The sequence below is a fragment of the Rosa chinensis genome, chromosome 6, assembly GCF_002994745.2.
Source record: "Rosa chinensis cultivar Old Blush chromosome 6, RchiOBHm-V2, whole genome shotgun sequence".
Lineage (NCBI taxonomy): Eukaryota > Viridiplantae > Streptophyta > Magnoliopsida > Rosales > Rosaceae > Rosa > Rosa chinensis.
In genome coordinates this window covers 7,379,750-7,386,037 of record NC_037093.1, presented here as the reverse complement: position 1 = coordinate 7,386,037, position 6,288 = coordinate 7,379,750, and the positions used below count along the sequence as shown (strand labels likewise).

Below are 6,288 nucleotides of genomic sequence, written 5' to 3'. Positions count from 1 at the left end.
TTCCAAACTCTTGGGATCGGGGGCTACGAGTTGGGAGGAGGAGGCAAGTAGGGTTTTAAGGTTCCGACTTTAGGTTTAGGGTTTTTGCTATTTTTAAGGTTAGAGCTCGTGCTAATAATGTGTTTAAGTAAATACGATGCAAAGAGAGAATTGAGAGAAAATGATTGTTGTATATTCATTGATAATAGGAGCCCTATATATAGGGATTACATAGTACAATTTCTTGGAGTACAAGGATTCCTAATCTAACTTGATTTGGGAATCTAGAATTTTCTCTACTATTACCATAATGAAACTAACCCTAGTTTGACCGGCACACCAATAGTCAATATTCTTCAACAATTTCATTAATCTCCCACATTTCTATTTATCGATTTGAGAAATAATGTTGTGTTTAATAATAGCATTTATTATTATGTTTTTTGAGTATGATCCTACTTGAGATTTTTTTTTTTTTTTTTTTTAGTGCGGTTGTGACCCGTACTGGAGCCTTGCTTTGCGATTATTATTTATTGCGAGATTCAGGAAAGATTTGTTAATTACTGTTTGCATATGATTTCTATTGTCATACTTGATTGTGCTTGTTATTACCATGCTAGTATTTAGGCAATGTGACTACTACCTTCGTGATAGGGTCACGAAAGCCCTTTCCACCTCTATGGTTATGCGGTATCGTTCTTAGTGGTGATATCCCGAAAGGCAGAGAGGTACGGGAATATGCGCCTAGGCGGTTTTGTATTTTTTAATTTTAATTTTATTTTTATAGCTTTTATTTATGTAATTAAAATATATATATAAACTTATAAAGACTCAAAGAATAATAAAATTGTACCTAGAATATTCAAATTTGGACTAAATTCTGCTTACTAGCCTGTACTTTCAAGGGTTCATCAGTTCAGTCCTTGCACTTCTAGTTTAATCAAAAAAGTCCTTGCACTCTCCAATTTCATCAAATCAATCAAATCCATCACCATTCCGTCAATTTTTGGGGAAAATTTCCAAATTACCCATATGCATTCACAACATTGACGCGTCAGCGGGCTGCCTAACGATGGGTAGTTTGGGAATTTTCCCTGTGACAAGGTCCCACGCAGCATTTTAACAGCGAAAATTGACAGAATAGTGACGGATTGGATCGATTTGATGAACTTGGAGAGTGCAAGGACTTTTCTGATTAAATTAGAAGTGCGGGGACTGAACTGATGAACCCTTGAAAGTATAAGGTAGTAAGCATAATTTAATCCTTCAAATTTTAAAAGAATCCTAAATTATGGGCCATTAAAAGAATCATAACAGACCATTAACTAGCACTAGCAGACTTATAATTATAGGCCTTTTAGCTGATGATCATTTTGTTTTTCTGTAGCCCAACAATCAAGTTCAAGTGGCCTTCATCAGAGCCTATAGAACCCAGCCCGCTTAAGGGCCAATTTGGTCTATTTAACTCAAAATTCCAAGGGAAACCCTAATCTATATAAACGACTGCTTCTTCTTCATCAGTTCTCCCGCACCCACACCTCCCTCCAAATTTACGTTTCTGCAGCAGCCAAACAACGAAATGGTATCTCTCTCTCCCTCCCTCCTCCCCCCCCCCCCCCCCCTCTTTCCCTCTCTCTTTTTCTCTCTCAATTTCTAGCTTGATCATAAACACATACAGATTTGTAACTGTGTTCTTGAAATCTGAATAGGGAAAAGGAACTGGTAGCTTTGGCAAGCACCGCAACAATACCCACACTTTCTGTGTCTGATGCCAACACTAGAGCTTCCATCTCCAGAAGTCTCGCTGATGTCGAGTTTAGGTTTCGGGAAAGGAAAAAAAAAAGGAGAAAACCACCCAGCCACCCAGACTTCCCAGAGCTCCCAGGCGAACGCCCAAGCCTCCTAGGCGGCCGCCTAAATCCTATCTGCCTAAGGCTTCCAATTTTCCATTAGTTGCCTCGGTCTCCTGCCGCCCAGCGCCTAGGCGGCCTGGGCGGCCGTTTTTCAGAACACTGCCTTTAGCTTAAGAGGGTTTAGTCTGAGAGCCTCACTTGTAGGGTTGTAGCTTCTTTCCCTTTTATTTTAGTTGCTTATTTTGACTAGCGGGGCTAGTCTATTTTTCATGATATTTTTATTATACGAAAGGTTTTATAAGTACTTGCATGCAATTGTCATAACACTAATGGTCTAATAGTGAAGTACTTTATCCAGATTTCTATAATTTCAAAAATAATAATAATAATAATAATAATAATAATAATAATAATAATAATAATAATAATAAATTAAAATAAATAAATAAATGAGGAGGCTTTACTAAGGTTTGCTTATCAGGCGACGTACGAGACTTGTCTTCAATTGTTTTAACAGCTTTTTCAACCAACTGGGGTTCTAGGGCGTGGGGTGGTCGTTGAGTATTGTTGGGCACCAATGTTGTATTTCGTGGTTAAGGTTCCATGAGGAGGAGCTTGAGCTTCATGGTAGGGTGGTACAGCACCACAGAGGTGCGGTGGTGAGCTTGGTTATGTAGGTTGTCTAGGTTTGGTTATGATCTATTGTTGGTTGAGGTGACCCTCTATTCTCGCCTATGCAGCTGGCGGACAACTGGTTTGTTCTGGTTTCAAAAGGCGGTTTAGAAGCACCGATCATAGCTTAATATTGTGCTTGTGAATCATTAGGCCGCTACCAAATACATGCATGTCTTTAGCTAATTGTTAACTTCGAATTCTTTTCTTAATTAAGTAAAACAAGTACAACTTCAGCACAAAAATTTAAGCACAAAATTGTATATTCATTTTAATAAAGAATCATGCAAGTATACCATTTTCATGTACTTAAAATATAGGGTCCTTAACCAAAAACCCCAAAATGAGGCAAAGTTATCCCACTTACCCCAGCAACAGATTTTTATTCCCACTAACCCAAAATGACAACTTTACCCTTCACCTAATTAAAAAACTACATGATGCCACTCTAATCTCTCTCCTCCCTCAGATGTGATCTCTCTCTCACACCAGACGTCGGCTCTCTCTCTCTCTCTCTCCCCGTCGCTCCTTCCTCATCAGAATAGGACAGACGACGTCACTGGCCAGTTTGCCTCTGTCATCGTCTTCGACGCTTGCCTCTGTCATCATCTCCGTCTCTCTCATCTCTTCAATCTGCACACTCTCTCTCTCATCCTCCGATGCAGATCGGAAAACACTCAGTCTCTCTCTCTTTCTCTTCCTCCCTCCCCCACAGCATGACGCCTGCACTGCCGAGCCATGGAGGCTACAGACCCGGAGGACGAGATCGGAGCTTTCTTCCAGTCCGGTTTCAGATGGTTTCGCCTTCAACAGCCAAAGATCGAAAATGGAGACACTGAGTTCGACGTCCAGCACAACACCAGAGGCTTCCGGTTCTGATTTTGAAGAGAGATGGATAAGAGCTTTTCGGCCTCTCTCTCTCTCCACCGCTATTGTGAGCCCCCGAAAATTTTATTTAATTTTTAGGAGGTAATTTCTCACCAATAAGATTTTTCCGCAAGGTGATTTAAGTGAAGGAAGTGACTTTAGAGATTAATTTGGTGTCAAGACTACCAATTGGGCTATTCGAAATAAGTTTGGGCCGAGATTCCTTCATTTGGGCCTAGAAGGTTATAGAAGTTTAGTGAGGTGACCGTTTGTTGATGTTTCGAAGACGATAAAGTGAGTTGTAACAAAGTTTTGGATTTTGAGTTTTACAAAATCGGATTTTGAGTTTTACAAAATCGAGTTTGGGCCTAGTACGAAGTCGAGAATTAACTTAGGAAGTTTCCGACGAAAAATGAATAAAAGAAAAGTTACGAGCTCAAAACCGAAAGCAGTTAGTTAGAGGAGTTTTGTAACTCGTCGAAAGGGCAAAATCGACATTTCTCACACACTAGTATAAATAGGAATAGAAACCCTAAAACCTCAAAACTCTCCTCTCTCCCTCTCGGCCGCATCTCTCTCTCCCCTGACCTCTCGCTCACTCTCTTCTTCTTCCCTCTGCCACCACCGGAGACCCTAGCTACGGCCACCATCTCATCACACCGCTTCCACCAGTCGACGCCGCACCTATACCCGACCAAAACCCACCTGGAATCACCGCCATGCATCAACCCCAACCTTCACACGCAATTCCCGAAGCTACGAAACCACTGTAGGTCATCTCTCCTTGAATTCCGACCATAATCTCGCACACATCGCCGCTATTTCTTGGCTCAGTAGACATGGAGGAGGAAAACCCAGAAGTCTAGCCACCCACCGAAGCCGGACAAGGCTGCACGAGCGCCGCCGGAATCTCTCCTTCTGTTGAGATCGATTCACCGTTCTCCGGCCTCGCCTGAGCGATACCACCTCCAGAAATAGGATCAGCGTCGCGTCAATCGCCAAAACCCTAGACCCCCGACCTCTAGCTCCGACCTGAGCCGACATAGCGCCGCTATGCTCCACCGCCAACTTCCAGACCTTCTCTACTAGGTAAATTCATCACCTTTCTTTGGATAAAGCCTTTTGGCTGTTACGAATCAAAGCCCTAACCTGATTGTTTAATATGAGATGTGAGGTTTTGAGGAGTCTGCGAATTTGGGATTTTTGGAGAGGAGAAGCTCCTATGATAGTTTTGATTGATATCGACAGAAGGGTAAGAACCTTGAACTATGTTTTGGATTTGGAATTGGTTGCGGGAATTGTTTATTGATGGTATAATTTCTGCTAGGGATCTGAAAGGTTGGTGGTGGAAATGCAGCTACAACGAAATTGGTATCTGTTTTGGAGAAGAAGAAGCGGTGAGTATTGGTCTCTGACAAGCTATGGGATTTGGTGTGGTAATTGTATTTTGAAGTGAAATTTGGTGTGCTGCTTGAATGGTTGAATGCTTGAATGTATGGAAAGAATTGGGTTGTCAATTAAATTGGTTTGGCTGTTATTAATTTTGGGAAAATGTTGTTTTACAAGAATGGACAAAGAGAGACCAATTTTGTGATTTTTGACAAGTTAACTAAAATCGTGTTTGATGTTAAAAGAAGTGAGTAATTACCGAAGTTCGAAGGGTGTTGTTAATGAAAATGGTGGATTTTATTTGATTGAACTAAATTAGGATATTGGATTAATGTTCATGAAATAAGGTTAAAAATTGGAGTACTGTAGTGTTGCCATATCATGAAGTTATCATAAGAATGTGATCATTCGGGAATGGTAATTACTATTTATTTGCTATTATTTAATGATTAAGTAAAAAGGGGTCAAACCGGTTGACTTGGAATACATTAAGGAAATAAGTATAATCACCATATCCCGAAAGAAGTTTGAAAGGCGAAATCATTCGGGAATGGTAATTATTATTTAATTGCTTAAGGTTTAAAAGCTAAATAAAATGAAGTCATACCGGTTGACCGAAATTTTAACATGGAAAGAAGTGTGATCACCATCTCGCGAATAAGCTTACTACGTTAAGTGAATTGTTCGGGAATGGTTACCATTAAGTATCGATTCAAGTCAAATTGGTAACTCATAAAGAAATTAAGCAAATGAGTTATGAATTGAGTACTTATCGGATTTAGTTTTTATTAAAGGACTCGAGCGTGTGCACTTGGATTTGGACAAATGATCGAAAGTCGGGAACGAACCCGAATATGGACGAGCACTCCAATTCCACGTAGGGTGAGCTGTCCCTTCCTTATTAGAGGCTTTTCGATATATGTGGAATGCTCTAGTATAATATTATGTTGCCTGCAAGTACGTTTTTGGTTGTTCATTAGTCGATGCCTCGTGAGACTTGTGTTTTTCATAACTGATAACGGTTGATTGCTAAAACCGAGGCTAGACTTGCATGTTGTGATACTGTACCCCTTGTATGTTTGTACTTGAGACCTGAAAGTGAATGGGACCTAGACGCGTAGATTCCTAGGGATCCCACGGTTTCTATAACCGTGAACCTCCGGAGGGGGCTATGCTCCTATGTTTGTCGAGGAAAGGTAAGTACAGAAAGTGAACCAGTCATAGGAGACTCAGAGCCAGGAAATGGACACTTTCGCTACTTGTAGTCACACGGACTACAGAGTAGTTGGCCGATTCTCGAAGGATGACTAACCGGGTCGGTCACCGTTGTGTTTGAGTTTAGCCGGCAGGTAAGTATCTCGGAGCTCCAAGTGTGTGAAACATACTGCATATGTTTTATAAAAGATATAAATGTTTGTGGTTGCCTCTTTTTAAAGTATTTTCGATAAACGTGCACAATATTATGTAGTAAATATTTTCAAGTTTATTATTTTTCAAACCTAGCATGGTTGGGTTGGCCCCTATTGGG

General features: G+C 40.7%; 1 long non-coding RNA gene across 1 annotated transcript; it reads left to right on the top strand.

Moving 5' to 3' along the window:
- The first annotated feature begins 3,833 nt into the window (after window positions 1-3,833).
- Window positions 3,834-4,912, top strand: LOC112172721. The gene is made up of 2 exons (XR_002925337.2): window positions 3,834-4,623; window positions 4,699-4,912. It is a non-coding gene; the product is annotated as an uncharacterized LOC112172721 (long non-coding RNA).
- The last annotated feature ends 1,376 nt before the right edge of the window (window positions 4,913-6,288 follow it).